The sequence below is a fragment of the Protopterus annectens genome, chromosome 17.part0, assembly GCF_019279795.1.
Source record: "Protopterus annectens isolate FY-2018-M chromosome 17.part0, PAN1.0, whole genome shotgun sequence".
In the NCBI taxonomy this organism is placed as follows: Eukaryota; Metazoa; Chordata; order Ceratodontiformes; family Protopteridae; genus Protopterus; species Protopterus annectens.
The window spans coordinates 603,521,897-603,539,048 of NC_056751.1; positions in this window are offsets into that span (position 1 = coordinate 603,521,897).

Sequence of the window (17,152 nt, forward strand, 5' to 3'; positions counted from 1 at the left end):
CTGAATGTTGTGCCAAGATGGATATATATCACACAGGCTAACACTGATCCAGAACAGAATATCCATTCAAGTAAAACAAAGCTCATCCCTGTCCATATTCAAATACAACTTGGATCTAAGGGATGGGTAATGGAAAATGTACTCCAGGATTGCCCCTCATGCCACTAATGGATAGAGGCAGTTCCTAAGTGCTGCATCCCTTATGTGGGTCCCCTCAAATTATCTATAGTATGATCACATTTATTCTTACTAGGGCTAATATATAGATGTCATGTGGTCCTATCTCGCCTACATTTTTTACTCACTGGTTCGGAGCAGAGAATCGGCTCAGACTCGGCCAACTTATTTTCTAGCACAAAGTCTCTAATTGGCTGGGCTAACCCGGTAACCCAAGATGCACCTTATCCTAGCCCCAGATCTCATTTGCTGCTCATAGAGTTAGGACGTGGTCTCACTTGGCTATGGCCAAGTACCCTTTCTATACTTTTCATAAGTATTTAGTAGTCTGTTTCTAGTAAAAAGATATTTTAATAGCTAGTTTTCTTTGTGAGGGTACTGTGTGAGCGAGTTGTGTTTTTTTTTTTTTGTGGTATCCCTCTTTTGTCAGGCCAGGCCCGTTTAAATTAGAGGACCTAGTCCTCTCTGGTGTATTTGTTTTGTGTAAAATTGTGTTTTTGTTGGTCAGTAGTTAGATTCCTTGCTGCACCAAAGAAACGTTTAAATTAGAGTTTCTTTGGTTGTTCTTGTTTTGGTTTTCCCACCTACCTCTCGTGTCTGTAGTTGTCAGTTGAGTGGGTGCTGTGTACTAATTATGTCTAAAGAGCATAAACCCTCTGGGTTTAAGAAATGCTCTAAATGTGGCTACAAGATGTCCATCACAGATGGACATTCTATCTGTTTATTGTCTTGGTGCTATTCACCTGCAAGAGTCCTGCAGTTTTTGCCATGCTTTTAGCCCGAGGGTACTGCAGGAAAGAAAAAAATAAGTTGATTGGTTAAACCTTCTTTTGAGGAGTCCTTAGACTCTTCTTCTAGTACTAAGTCTAAGACTTCCAAGGCCAAGAAAAGATCTCCGGCTCCATCTGTCTCTTCGGAGCCCCCGGAGAAAGTTTCAAAAGTGGATACTACCTCCTCGGCTCCATTGTCCTCGGGGCCACAGGAGGTATACGTTGTACTGGAGTCTACCTCGGCCCCGATTATTATTGGATCCTATTCGGAGCCGGTCACCCAGTGTTAGGCCTGAGTCTCTGGGTAGGAGATCCCGATCTCCCTCTATTTCCTCCAAATCCTCTAGGCTGTCTGATTTGGATGTGGATAGTGTGGTCCTGAGGCTCCTGCAGTCGCCGGTGTTAGCAAAATTGTTCTCGGCTCCGGCCCAGTCGGCTCCAGAGCCAGTCCCTATTCTTGTACCGATGATTCCTCCTCCGAGCACCCCTGTGTCATTGGAGCCGGAGTGCTCTGCACCGAGTGATGATCTCATGTCGGCTCTGATTCCCCTTGTGAGTTTATCGGAGCTGATGTCGGCTCCAACCATTTCGGTTCCGTCCTCTGGTTTTGGTACTCTGGTTTCCTCAGTTGGACCCGAGGGGGATACCTCGGGACTCTTGTCGGTTCAGAGTCTCGCTCTCTGTGCTTCAGCTCAGGGAACCCCGACTCCAGTTGTGGTCTCGGAGACGATTCGGTCCTCGGATCCGGGGGGGCCTGCCTTTGAGGCCATGAGGAGCACACTGGCCAGATCATCAGTTACATCACCCGGATCGGTCACTTCTTCCCCCTACAACCGGGCTAGAGCCTCTGACACACCCCTGTCCATGGATGGCGGAGCCCAAAGGTCTGAGGATACCCCCATGAGTGGTCCCCAACTTTCTGAGGGCCCCTCAGGGTCAGTGCCTGAGGAGCCCCCCTAGAAAGAAGTTTGCAAGAGGAAGCACATAGACTCCCAGGATGAGTCCCTCACTTCAGATACTGACCTCGAGGAGTCTGAGGGGTCTCCTAAGTCGTCCTCCGATGATGTCTCTTTCTCCGACATCCTGGAGATTTTGAGGCAGAGAGGCGACTGGCCTTCCAAGACCCCCCCTCTGAGGAGGAATCTGTATTCCTCAAGGCCTTCGGAGCTCAACCCTCCGCCTCCTGGGTGTCTCCATCCTTCGATGAACTCCTGGATTTGATTTGTCGAAGGGTGTGGGAGACCCCTGATTCCGTGGAACTGGTGCCCAGACATCCAAATAAGTTTCTTTCTGCTCCCCCATGGAAAGAGTTCCTGACCAAAGGAGTTTCCGTAGATGTCTTGGTGGTGGCGGCAGCCACTCAGCAGGAAGTTGCAGAGGCTTCTTCTTCCTTCCATCCTCCTAACAAGGAGTCCAGGAGTATGGACCGGAACGGGAAGCGTACCCTGTCTTCATCGACCTTTACACTGTGGTCGCTGAATTATCTTGGTCAATTTACTTGGCTCCAGAGAGATCTCCTTAAGGAGCTAGGAGACACTCTGATGGGTAACATGCCTGAGGTGGTAGCGCAGACTGTTAATGCCCAGTTGTCTACCCTTGGTTCCATTGTCAACTTGTCCATGAGGCTCATATCCTATGCAGCCGAAGGGGCGAATAGGGCAGCTAGCTCAGGTGTAGCTCTCAGAAGTCAAGCCTGGATGTGCCTGTGTCATTTCGCAGAGGCCTTTAAGTCTTCCTTCACTGACGCCCCCTTTGATGGGTCCTCACTCTTCGGGACCAAAGTGAAAGACACCCTCACCAGATGCGAACAGGAGGGGAAGACCCTATCTGCCATAGGGGCCCGTTTCTCTCTTCCTTCTAGGCCTTACCCCAAGGCTCAGAGAGGAGGAAAAATGTGGTTCAAGAAGTCACAGAGGTCTTTCCCTGCCGCTCAAGGTGAGTCCCCCTTCAGAGGCAGAGGAGGGGGAAATTATTCTGGAAGATCCCGTCCTAGAGGCAGAGGAGGCCCCCACACCATGATTCCTTTCGTGGGTCTTCCTTTCAGCATTCCTGAGGCATTGCCCAACTGTGCTGTTCCAGAGCCAGTTGGAGGCCGAATTTCATTGCATCCGGAAGCCTGGGAAAGCATCACCCAAGATCGTTGGGTGCTTCGAATAGTTACCAGAGGTTACACCATCCCCTTTTTATCAGCACCCCCTCCAGTCAAAAGAATCCCGGATGTTCCACCCAGTCAACGGGATCAAGCAGCACTAGAAGTTTCAAAGTTGCTAGAAAAAGGAGTCATCCAACCAGTCCCCTCAGACCATATCGGATCAGGAACTTACTCAAGACTCTTTTTGGTGCCAAAAAGAACAGGGGACCTGAGGCCCATTCTGGATCTCAGCCGATTGAATCACTACGTTCTAAAGTCCAAGTTCCGAATGGTCACTCTTCAGTCCATTTTTCCCTTGCTGGAAAAAGGAGTATGGATGTGCTCCATCGATCTCAAGGATGTCTACTACCACATCAAGATGGACAAGGCATCCAGGACTCATTTACGCTTCCGGCTGGGAGCCAGTCACTTCCAGTTTTGTGCCCTGCCCTTTGGTCTCACCACAGCCCCCAGGGTGCTTACCAAGTGTTTGGCAGTGGTGACGGCTCACCTGAGATGTTGGGGATTCCAGGTGTTTCCATATCTGGGCGACTGGCTTCTCACCGCCCCCACCAGGCATCTCCTTATTCAAACCAGGGAGGCTACCATTACACTTTGTCACCAACTAGGAATTATCTTGAACTGGGAAAAGTCTGCCTTGCTGCCCTCACAGCATGTTGTTTTTATAGGTGCCGAGCTAGACTCTATTCAAATGCAGGCCTTTCTGCCACAAGAGAGAATAAGAGTGCTGCAGTCTCAGATTCATGCATTGTTGCCCCTCAAGAGAGTTCAGGCCAGGTTAGTTCTCCAGCTCCTGGGATCCATGGCTGCCACCATCATGCTGGTGCCTCTAGCCAGGTTACACATGCGGATCCTGCAGTGGCTCCTTTCAGCCCAATGGTCCTTTCAGAAACTTCCTCTTTCCCACTTGATACTTCTCATGGAACGGTGCAAACAGGACCTCCGCTGGTGGCTATGCTCCACCAATCTGGACAAAGAGAGGAGTTTGATTCCTACGTCTCCAGTGGCCACGGTGACCACGGACGCCTCCCAGATGGGGTGGGGGGCATTATCTTGGCAGGACGGTCCAAGGCACGTGGCAAGATCACGAGGTACACCTGCACATCAGTGTTGTAGAGATGAGAGCGGTGTTACTAGCATTGCGGGCACTCCAAAGCTCTCTTCCTCGGGGAACGATTGCAATTCACTCAGACAACATGTCCGTGGTGTGGTACCTGAACAAGCAGGGGGGAACCAAGTCTTATCCCCTCTGCAGAGAGGCCATGCGAGTGTGGCATTAGGCAGTGTCTTCCCAACGGTTTTTAGTGGCAATGCACATTCCGAGAAAGACCAACGTGATAGTGGACAGGCCGAGCAGAGCTATTCTGATGCCTTACGAGTGGTCCCTGAACGACCGAGTGGCGGTTCAAATTTTCAACAGGTGGGGTCAGCCTTGGTGCGATCTCTTCGCCAGCCCTCTCAATGCCAAATGCAGCAAGTACTTCACACTGATCCCCCCACAGGGGGAGTCACCCAGGGACGCTCTAGTCCACGATTGGCCCCCCGGTCTGATCTATGCTTTCCCTCCATTTTCTCTGTTACCAAGAGTGATTCAGAAAGCCATATCCTTGAGAAGCAGGATGATTCTAATTGCTCCACACTGGCCTGACAAGCATGGGTTCCCCTTTCTTCAGCAGTATGCAGTGGACGGCCCTTGGACTCTGGACCCAGTGCCAGACCTACTGATTCATATGTCAGGACAGCTCCACCCCTCCTTGCGAACCCTCAGGTTGACAGCCTGGCTGCTGCACTTCCACCAATAGTTAGACAACATTCCTTTTCACCTGAGGTGGTACACATCTTGTCTTTGTCTCATAAGTCTTCCACCAGAAGGATTTATTCCAGCAAGTGGAAGAGATTCTCCATTTGGGCTCAGGCCCAAGGTTTGGACTCCTTCACAGCCCCAATTCCGTCGGTCTTAGACTTTTTAGCCATGCTTTTCTGACAGGGCTCCACGTCTGCTACCATTAAGGTGCAGCTGGCTGCAATTTCCAACTTTCATACATCTTACGAGCCTTCTCTTATGGGCCATAAACTTTGTAAGGCCTTCTTGAAAGGCGCCTGGTTACTTCGCCCTCCGGTTTCAGAACCTGTCATGCCATGGGATATAAACCTTGTGTTACAAGCCATCACTTCACTGCCCTTTGAACCAGCTGCCACCTGTGAATTAAAATTTCTATCTTGGAAGATGGCTTTCCTGATAGCCATTACATCGGCCAGAAGAGTATCAGAGATTCAAGCCTTGTCCATTAAGCCTCCGTATTTGACCTTCCATAAGGACAGAGTTTCCCTGAGACTTAACCCGTCCTTCCTTCTGAAGGTGTCATCCACCGTTAATCTGCTTCAGTCTATCGAGTTACCAGTGTTCTTTCCGAACTTTTCCAATAAAGCAGAGTTTAGGTTTCACCAGTTGGATGTGCACAGACAACTAAGATTCTACTTACACAGGACTAAGCATATTAGGAAGTCTGATCAACTGTTTGTGTCCTTCTCAGAAAACAGAACAGGTTGTCCTATTTCCAAGAGCACAATTTCTAAATGGATCAAAGATTGTATTTCCTTTATCTATTCATCAGCAGGCAGAAATTTACCTTTTCCCGTTAAAGCTCATTCTACCAGGGCAGTGTCTACATCAATAGCGTACCATGCTAGGCTTTCATTGGATGATATTTGGGCTGCAGCCACTTGGGCTTCTCTGCACACCTTCATTACTCATTACAAGTTGGACGTGGCTTCTAGGGGCCGGGCTTCCTTTGGTTCCATGGTTCTCAGGAGTATTTTCCTATGAGTCGCCCAGGATACAGGTGCTGGGGGTGCTGTCCCGTGAGTAAAGAATGTAGGCGAGATAGGACGACATAACATCAGGTAGTTATGTACTCACCATAACAATCGATGTATGTGGTCCATCTCGCCTCACATTCTTACGTACCCTCCCACCTGCCCCCTTCCTATAGGATTTGGAGGAAAAATTGGTTCTGAGAACCCTTCAATGTCAGTTGTTTTTTCTTTCCTTTCAGGCTGGAGCTCCCTCCAGTGGCATTTGTGTGTGTGGGGTGTGATTAGGATGTCTGCAAACTAGATCTGGGGCTAGGGCGAGGTGCATCCTGGGATACCGGGTTAGCCCAGCCAATTAGAGACTTCGTGCTAGAAAATAAGTTGGCTGAGTCAGAGCCGATTCTCTGCTCCGAACCCGTGAGTAAAGAATGTGAGGCGAGATGGACCACAAACATCAATCTTTATGGTGAGTACATAACTACCTGTTATCAGCCATGGGATAGGTAAAACCAATTAGGAAATGTTAAATCAAGCACCAAAAGGAAAATTGGTTAAGCTTAAAATGTCCTCCAAGTGAACCTATGTTGTAGTAAATAGTTTTAAAAAATTGAACTTTTTAGATCACCAAGTGCCCATCTCACCCCCCCCCCCCCCGTCTTCAACAGCTTCCGGTGCCTCTGATCTGCAGAAACGTTTGCCAGCATATGTAGAGGTAAAAGGCTTGATGTGGCAAGGTGTGTGAAACTTGCTGCTTTTGGAGGTGAAGAATTTCAGACCGAAGGCTCAGTAGTGCTTTCATGTTATGCTGCAGGAAAAAGCTACGACTTATTATTTTATGTGGTCAAACAGCATGTTCAGTCATTAGAGCTCAAAGACTCAGAAAATGGGGCTACTTTCATTTAATAAGGAAATCCACCATGTTAGATTAAAAGGCCACTAATCTAATTTTGCCCAGTACATTTTTTTCTGTCTATGCTGATCTTTTCCAAGACAAACTAGGCAAAATTCCAGTTGAGTATTCTATAAAGTTTAGACCTGGAGGTCAGGCCAGCATGTAAAGTTCCAGTAGCCATGCAGGACAGAGTCAAAGCCGAGTTAGACAAAATGGTACAACAAGGTGTAATTTGTCCATTTGAAACTTCAACTGAATGGGTATCTTCCATGGTGGTAGCTGATAAGAAAGGCTCAGATGACATCAGAATATATATTGATCCATGAGATTTGAACAAAGAGATAAAAAGACCTCAGCATCCAATGCACACAGTCAAAGTCGCAGCTTTGATGCCAAATTGCCAGCATTTTTTTCTGCCTTAGATGCAGAGTTCATTTTGGCAAATTCAGCTCGACAAAAAATCCTCATTGCTCACTACATTCAGTACTCCATTTGGCATGTACAGATTTTTGAGAATGACATTTGGGATAAATTCTGCAAGTAAAGTCTTTCAGCATGCAATGGAGCAATTTTTTTCTGGGTATCCTTGTGCTAGTATAGTAGACATACTAGTAGGAGGTTGTGATGAAGCTGAGCATGACAGAAACCTCAGAAAAGTTCTTGAAAGGGCATCTCAAGTGAATCTTAAGCTCAACCCACAGAAATGCAAATTCAGGCTATAAGAAGTTGCTTATGTTGGTCATTTATTTACAACTACAGGCCTACGACCAGACCCTTCAAAGAAAACAGCCATTCTTGAGATGCCAGCGCCGGACAATGTTCAAGCCCTGCAACATTTTCTTTGCATGGTCTAGCTAGGCAAGTTCATTCCAGACTTGAGCCAGCTTTCAGCACCATTCAGGGAGCTGACATGTAAACATGTATCCTGATCCTGGTCAGAGTAACACCAAAGAGCATTTGATGTCCTGAAGCAGAGAATTGCCAGTCTGCCGACGCTCAGATACTTTGATGTTCATAAACCAGTTACACTTTCCTGTGATGCAAATTTGGACTTGGTGCAGTTCTTCTACAAGAGGATCAATCTGTTTTCCTATGCATCGAGAACTCTTACCCAAACTGAACAGCAGTATGCCCAGATTGAGAACAAGCTTTTGGCAATTGTGTTTGTATGTTCGAAGTTCCTTGATTATGTTTATGGTAGTTCAATCCACATTGAAACAAATCACCAACTATTAGTCAATATCCTGAGTAAGCCTGTGCATTCAGTTCCAGCCAGATTGCAATGTATAATGCTGAGATTGCAAAAGTACAATTTAAGTCTGGTGTACAAGAGAGGCAAACTTTTTTATCTTGCTGACACATTATCCAAATCACCCAGAAGTACCACTGAACAGAATGACAATCTAAGTTCGCAATTTCGTGATGAATTTGAAATCATGGAAGTGAGAAATTTTTCTTCCATACGTCTTGATGAGCTGAGAGAACACACAGCCGCAGATTCAGTTTTACAAAGGCTCACACACTTTATCAGTCAAGGATGGCCATCAAAGCAGTCTAATTTATCTCAAGAAGTGCAACTTTGTTTTCCATACAGAGATGAGATTCTGTCTGACAAATGTATCATAATGAAAGGTCTGAAAGTCATTGTTCCAAAATCCTTGCAACCTGAGTTACTTTACTATCTTGCATCCTGGACACCCAGGAACCAAATCTACCAAAACAAGGGCTAGAGTGGTAGTATCTTGGCCTTCTGTGTCACAAGACACAGAGAGAGCACTTTTATCTTGTTCAGTATGTAATAGTACTAAGACTCATCAACAGAAAGAACCACTTCAGCTTAACTAGATTCCGGAACTACCTTGGTCAACAGTAGCCACTGATATCTTCGAGTGGAATAGTCAACATTATTTGGTATTAGTAGACTCTTACTCAGATTGGTTCAAGATTGACTTACCTCCTAACCTAGCATCTAGTACTGCCATTACTAAGATGGAACGTCATTTTGCTGTGCATGGAAGCCAGCACAAAGTTATTTCTGACAATGGCACGCAGTTTACAATTCAACAGTTCAAAAGATTTGCAGAAGAATGGGACTTTACTCATGCCACAAGTAGTCCAGAGTATCTGCAGTCATATGGTTTGGCAGAACTGCATATTCCAGTGCAAAGTGCAAAACAGTTACTTGAGAAGTCAAAATGAGATAATACTGATGTTTTCCTGAATCTCTTGAATTTCAGAAATGTTCCTCAAGATAAACATCTTGGCTCACCTGCTCAGAGACTTCTGTCGAGACAAATCAGAACCACATTACCAGTCAGTAGTCAGTTGTTGGTTTCATGTGTCAAGAACAACAGATCAGTGAAAGCCAATCTGTTGAGAAAACGCCTATCCCAGAAGTCTTACTACGATAAGACATAAAACATGTATGTATGTATGCTCTGTTTAACTAGTTCAGTCTTATTTAGAGATGCTGCTTTCCATCCTGATGTGTTTGTATATATTAAAGCATCTGAACCAAACCCCAAACCTTATTTGTAATGGAGATGAATGAGCAACACTAAGGATTATTAAGAAGGGTTATTCCAGGTCAGGGGAAAACAGTCCCAACTCTCGGGGTAATTCCTTCCTGTCCTCCAGCCCAGATACATCTCATAGAGCCCATCATGCAAGATTTACTGTCCCAGAGAAACCATAGAGGTAGATCCCCATCTTATGCAGAAAAAGGATTTTATTCAAGGCTCTTCTTGGTCCCCAGAAAGGAGAGCCATTGGTGGCTCAGTCCTGGATCTTTCCAAGCTAAACACTTTTCTGAGAGTGCCCTCCATCAAAATGCTATCCCTGCAAACTCTTCTGCCTTTCATATTCCCTCAAGCCTTCCTGGTATCCTTAGACCCTAAAGATGTGTATTTTCACATTCCCATTTACCTTCTTGCAGAAAAGTTCTTAGGTTTTATACTGGGTCATCACATTTTCAGTTTTCTGCTTCACACTTTGGTCTTTCTACAGCTCCAAGTGTGTCTGGCTCCAGTAGTGGCTTTCTGCCACACTGAGGGAATTCAAATTTTCCCATATCTGGACAGCGTTCTAATCCAGGTTTTATCCAGGGACACTCTCTTAAACCACATTCATTACACAGTACAACTTTTGTCTCTCCTAGGATTCATTATCATCTACAAAAAATCCTAGCTTACCCCTTCCCAACAGCTGATCTTCATAGGAAGTCATTTAGATACATCCACAATGCATGTGTTATTCCCTCAAGAGAAGGTCAACTCACTAGCCAGCGAGTTCCTGCTGCTTTCCAACAAGAATCAAAGCTTGGCCAGATAAACTGTCAGGGTCTTGGGACTCATGGCTGCCATCATTTCCATGATGTCCCTCAGCAGATTACACAAAGAAAATACAATGGTATCTGAAATCAGTGTGGTCACAGCACTTGCTATCTTGATACCAACATTCCTCCTCTCCCTTGAATCAAGAAGGAACTCCTTTGGTGGAGCAGCCAGGTTACACTCAACTCAGGTCTCGTCTTCACTTCAGCCCCACACAACCAAGTCCTTTTTACAGATGCTTCAGACAGGGCATCTATAGCTTGGACAGAACACCACAGAGTCCAAGGGGAGTGGCCTGCCCATGTACTGAAAGAACACATCAACTTCTAGGAAGTGAGGACATTTTTTCAAGCCCTACAATCTTCTCACACCTGTGTAAACCAGGCACTTTTCTGGTACACACAGACAATTCTGTGGTGATGTGGTACATAAACAAACATGGAGGCACAAGATCCTACCTCTGTGCATTTATTCACATAACAGGTGCTCTGGCACCTAGCCTCTCAGATGATTCTCTCCCTCTCAGTGATATACATTCCCTCACAACAGAATGCATTGATGGATCCTCTAAGCAGAGACTTGGAGAATCCTCATGAATGGTCATTGGACATAGAGCTGTTTGAAGCTATCACTCTCAAATAGGGAACCCCCTCAGATCTACTGCCTCTTCTGAGCATCACCTGCCTCCTCTGTTCTGCACAAGGAATCCCACACATTGAGCCTGGAGGTCTGATGCCTTCTGTTTCACATGGGCAGGGAATTTCCTGTATGCATATTCACCTTTACTTCTCCTCCCAAGGCTCCTCCTCCGGGTCTGGAAGTACCAAAACTTCTACTTCTGGCACCTTTCTGGCCAAGACAGCACTTGTTCCCACTCCTGTTTTGCCTTTCAAAGGGAACTTTTGGAGACTCCCTGCAAAACAAGATTTAATCACATAACAGAAAGAACAGCTCCTTCATTGCGATGTGGGCTCTCAGCATGACCATCTGGGTGATAGGATTTTAATCCCTACTAGACATAATTTTTCTGAGCAGGTGGTTTAGATTGTACAAAAAACTAGGAAACCTAAGCACCAGAAAGTCTCACATGGCCTGTTTGGAAAAGTTTACCATCTGGTGCTTCAAACACAAACTCTATAATGCCTTCTAACAGACATCCCCACAGTACTCCAATATTTATGTGATCTATTTCATTTAGGGTTGGCCTATTCTCCCATTAATGCTTGCCTTCCTTTGGGGCCCCTTCTTATGTCCAGGACAGAGGTTAAAATTTCCCTTAATGGAGTTTTATACACTGATTACCATCAGAAACATATTGCTGCTCCTTGGGGCCTTAATTTCATTTTGGAAAAGTTAACTTTACCTCCTTTTGAAGCCATGCTTCAGCTGCTTTAAAATTCTGCACTTGGAAAACAATGCAACTCGTTTCCTTGACTTCAGCCACAGGGTCTCAGAGTGCTGTGCTTTCATGGATGTGCCTTCTTTCATCTTCCACAAAGACAGGGCAAGTCTCAGAGCTAATCCATCCTTCATGCCAAAAGTGGTGAGTGAACTCTCAACCAAGCAATGAATCTGCCTACCTTTTTCTCCAACCCTCAGAATAGAGGAGAAGGAATACTGCACTCTTTAGACATTCACAGGCAACTGAGGTTTTACCCAGATAAGGCTATGGGAATCAGAAAAAACAGATCAACTGTTTGGCTCCTTTATGGACTCCAGGCGAGGACAACCAGTTTCTAGTCTGTTGCACTGGCACTAACACTATGCATTATATGTGCACACACACTGAGTATTCATTATCACGGGTCTTTCTTTTTGAGGGGGGACTTGCTTACCCTGTTCAACCTAAGCCCCTCCTAGCCGACCTTTCCCTTCCATAGTCTTCTTCAGGCCGCTGCTGGCTTGGATGTAGTCTGAGAATTTTGTATGTATGCATGTCTGCTTTTATACCTTAATGCCTATGAGCTGAGGTTATCACCCAGATATATGATATACAAAGGTAAAGCTTTGGTATCCTGTCTGGGTGTCAGCGATCTATGACCCATCTGTTAAGAATACTGCAGTAGTGATCTGTAGGACATCTACTGTTATGGTAAGATCTTGTACAACTGTATTATCCATGTCTGATTTTCTTCCGGTTCAACTTCCCTCCCATCTCTATACCAAATTGACATATATGGTTTTGAGATGACTGTGTGGTTGCTATTTTATACCCTGTCTTGAACAGTCTTGTCTGAATGTTTTCATATTCTAATATATGATCACTGTTGGATCTTATTTGTACTGTAAGGGGGAAATTCAAACTGAGGTACTAATATAGAGTTCAGGGAATTATGGCTAGGGGAGGAGTCAGAGTCCCGGAACTGTGGAAGCTTTGAAATCAGTGCAGCAGTTGGATCTGACAACTATATGTTGAACTGGACAGAAATCAGACAACATGGATCTATTGTTATGGTAAGTACATAACTTTAGTTTTCATCTAGTACTGTAACATTAGCATTTGGCATAGCTGACATCACCTTCTCAACTGTAAACAGTTGATTGTACAGTGTTCTGGTCACTTTATTCAGATCTTGAGTCAGCACAACTGTAAACCATTCCTTTCTTTGGAACAGTGACCATAATTTTTATTGTTTCTTTTTGCTGTAATTGCTTATTAATGACATGCCAGCTTTCCATGTACTGACATTTATTTTTTGTTCTTGAGGGGCTACTGGTGCATTCTGTATAAGCATATATTGCTGATACTGAATCAATAGTCATTAGTATGTGATTTGTTCCTGACAAACTTTCTAAGCCCGCAAACAAATTAGCATAGTTATGAAAGAAAATCTTGCTATGGCTGCTGACAGTATACAAGATGTCTGTGTGACAGTATGACCATTTATGTGTGCATATACTCTTTTGTTTTACACTGTGAATTTATTTTCATAGTTTAGTACTAGGCTAATAACTACAGGGGTCTTTTAAGCCTAGCCACACATCTCGGGTGAGAATCAAACCCTGTATCTTATCTCTGTGAAGTTAACACCTAAATTATTGTGCTAACCCCCCCCCCCCCCGGATTACCATCCCTAAAGTGACCCAAAGTATATATAGAATAAATATGATTTTTTTTTATTTGAAAAGCGACCTTACACTTCTTATTTTTATATTGACATCATTAACTTTTAACCTGGTGGCCCCTCTCATTGGTTAAAATATGTTAAACAGTGTCTTAATAGCTTTTAATACCTTTCTACCCCAGTGCTTTAAAAGTTATCAGTATGCAGAGTGTTATATTCAGTACTTGTGCCTAGTTTAAATTCAGTATTCTGTTTGTTAATTCTTAGCATGTCTCTCCAAAATCTGACATACATTCTTGTTCCAATGCTTCTGATGCATTTTCATATTTCATATTATTAAATCATCTTATTACTTCATTAGTGGCTCACAAACTAGTCAGTTTTGTATTTCTTTAGAATTACAGTTGTATTCTCTTGATTTCTTTTGATATTAGAAAATGTCCATTTTTTAGCCCACATTTTGCAGGATTTATTAAAAGCAAGACAAACTTTTCACTGGTATCCATTACTGCTAAAGTACATTGTCCTCTGGTTCTCTTTTTCATATTATGTCTTTTTGTAACACATTCTAATTTTTTTTTTTAATTTTGATTTGACTTGCATTTAATGATACACATATCCATTTTCACAATTCTTGTAACTCTTTTCCAGTAATTCTACATGGTATGCACGTGCCTGTTGCATTTGGTAAGGTCAGGTCTGTTTTTCCTAATAGCTTGCCCCTAGTATCGTAATTTCTTATACCACAAACTGTTCTGTTATTTATCAGTTTGTAGTCTTTGAGATGTTCTTCAGCTCTGAAGTATTAATATATGTAGTCCCTGTGGGACTGCATGCCTTTATAAAGAGTAAATGGCAAAACTAAAAAACAACCAGCAAAAGTCCAAAAGGTAAAAAATACCAAAAAACAACACGAATTCTCCACAAAACGAATTTAATGTGGCTTAGCGCCTCGGCAACATCAGCCTTCCTAGAGCACACAAAAAGTGATAAATACATACTCCCTTTTATACCAACCACAATTGAATAATGACAATTAATTACTCAATTAGTACATCAATTTAAAAACTTTTTTTGTTTAAAGCAACATTACATAAAAAAGCAATAAATATATAACATGAAAAAACTATATATGTTACAATAAACCTCTCCAGTTGACTTCTTTATTAAGACCAATAGGTGATAATGTATTATATTTCAATATGAAAATAGTTTCTTTAAATGATAAAATATTTTTCAACAATCTATCATCTCCTTTTCTAACAAAAACTTTTTCTAAAATAGTACACTCCAAAACATTCACATTACTATTATTTTGTTCCATAAAATGTGAAGCTACTGGACTTTCTTTGCACCCCTTTTGATATCACGAACATGCTCCTGCATTCTAATTTTGAATTTTCTTTTTGTTTCTCCCACATAAAGGTTACAGGGGCACCTAAGGCAATAAATAACTCCTGTAGTATGACATGTAAATTGATTATTTGGTGTAAACCTAATTCCATTTATTTTATCAAAATATAATTTAATGTATGAACATATATTGCAGGAACCACAAGGAGTAGTTCCATAAGTACATAATGAATAGCTTAATTGATTCTTAGGATGAACATAATAAGCTTTAATTAATTTATCTCCTAAATTCTGTCCCCTTTTATATGCAACCTTTGGAACAATAGGAATAAATGTACACATAAATTCATCTTGTAACAAAAATTTTCAATAATACTTAATATAGTCCCAAATTTTTTCACTTAATAAATTAAAAGTAGTCACAAAATAAATATCTTGTTTTTCTTTGTTACAATTTTGTGAATATCTATTAATTCTTTTATCTGAAAATATAATCTCCTTACCAACTTTAACTGGAAAAAAATTCTCAGTATTATTGGTAATAACTCTTAATAATTTATTAATAGATTCTTTAATCAATTCCATACTGTAACCTCTTTGTAAACACATCTTAATGGAATCATAAATGTTGTTTTCTAAATCTACTTAATCACTACATAGTCTAGATAGTCTATCTCTCCATATGGCAGCGACCTCAAAGTATGAGGGGGGATGACAACTCGTGCCATATAAGTATTGATTACCATCCTCAAACTTACGGTATACCGTAGTAGAGATGCGGTCATTGGTAACTCCTATTAGAGAAATATCTAGATAATTGACTTTCTTACCATACTGTAAACCATCAAATTGTATATTATATTTATTATTATTCAAATCAGAAATAAACTTGTGTATAAATTCAAAACCTCCATTACAAAGAAAAATTAAATCATCTATGTAACAAAAGTAAAACAAAACTTTATGCTGAAAAAATATGTTGGTATAGATGTATTCTAACTCAAACTTAGCCATAAATAAATTGTCATACATAGGGGCAAAAGATGCCCCCATTGCTGTCCCTTTCAACTGATGATAGATAACCTCATTAAAACTAAAAAAGTTATTAGAAAGACAAAAATATGTCAAATCCATAATATAATGTGAGGTAGGATTGTCTCCCAAGAAGTAACGCAATGCCTGTATACCATCTTTATGGCCAATATTGGTGTATAAACTAATATCAACACTAACCCAAAACATTTTTTCTGTCCATATAACATCTGAAATTTTATCAATAAAATCAAAAGAATCTTTAACATACGAATCAAATTTTTCTACAAAAGGTAACAGATAATTATGTATAACAATACCCACATTACGTGAGAAATAATTAGTAGCAGAAACAATAGGACGTCCCGGAGGACTCACTAAACGCTTATGGAGCTTTGGGAGACAATAAAAAGTAGCTAAGTGACAATTATCAGCACAGAATTTTTTATCCAAATCATTTTTAGAAAAATATCCTAGTCGTACACCTCTTTCAATTAATACAGTATATTCTTTCAAAGCATTTAAGTATGTGTTTTGATCACTTATCTCATATGTCAAAGAATCACTCAAGTGTTTCATACACATCTCAAAATATTGACTAGGGTTGGGAGGGTGGCCTAATGGTTAAGGTGTTTGCCTTACAAACACAAGGTGCAGGGTTTGAGTCTCACAAGGGATAATTGGCTAAGCTTAAAATGGCTCGCAAGGGCAGTTAGCTTAGTACTAACCTATGAACACTATTTTATTGCCTTTATCAGAAGGTTTAACAACTAGGTCATGTCTATTCATAAGTTTATTTAAAGCACACCATTCATTTTTTGTCATATTGTAATTCCAGGAACTTGAATTACAAGAATTCATGAGTTCCTTAATAGAAAAATGAACCATCTCTGAATACTGTGTGACAGTTTGATTAATATACGGTGGTAAAAATTTACTATGAAATTCAATGCCGTCAGTATTAAGCATAGAATAAGCATAAGAATACATGGAGACTTCAGTTTCATCAGATAAACATGAATAGAAACTATCTTCACTATTATCACTACCTAAATCATTTGTAGAACTCTTCCCATCTGTACAAACATTATCTTGTACAAAAAAACATTTCAAGTGTAATTTTCTAATAAACTTGAATATATCTTGTTTAAGTAAATAATGTCTTGGAATAACAGTGGGAACATATTTTAAGCCTAATTGAAAAACAGCTGCTTCTTCACTGGATAATACACAGCCAGATAAATTAACATTAGAGATAGGCGAAAAGACAGAGTGTCCACAACTTTAATTCCATCTACCTCGTTTAGATGCTTGTTTAAAGTATCCTTCACGCAATGGAAAACCGGAGCCAGTACCCTTCTTCTTATAGCCTCTCTTGGTGTTATTTCCATCGTTCCGAAAACGTTGTTGATGTGCTACAGGGTCCTGAGCCCCAGGTAAAGGAGGAAAATCATGGGTTTCACCTTCAGAGTCTGTAGTTTGACATAAACCCTCAGAAGAAGCAAACGAAACATTTAACTGTTTTTTGTTAGTTCTCACCGTTTGCCCTGAACAGAAATTTTGTT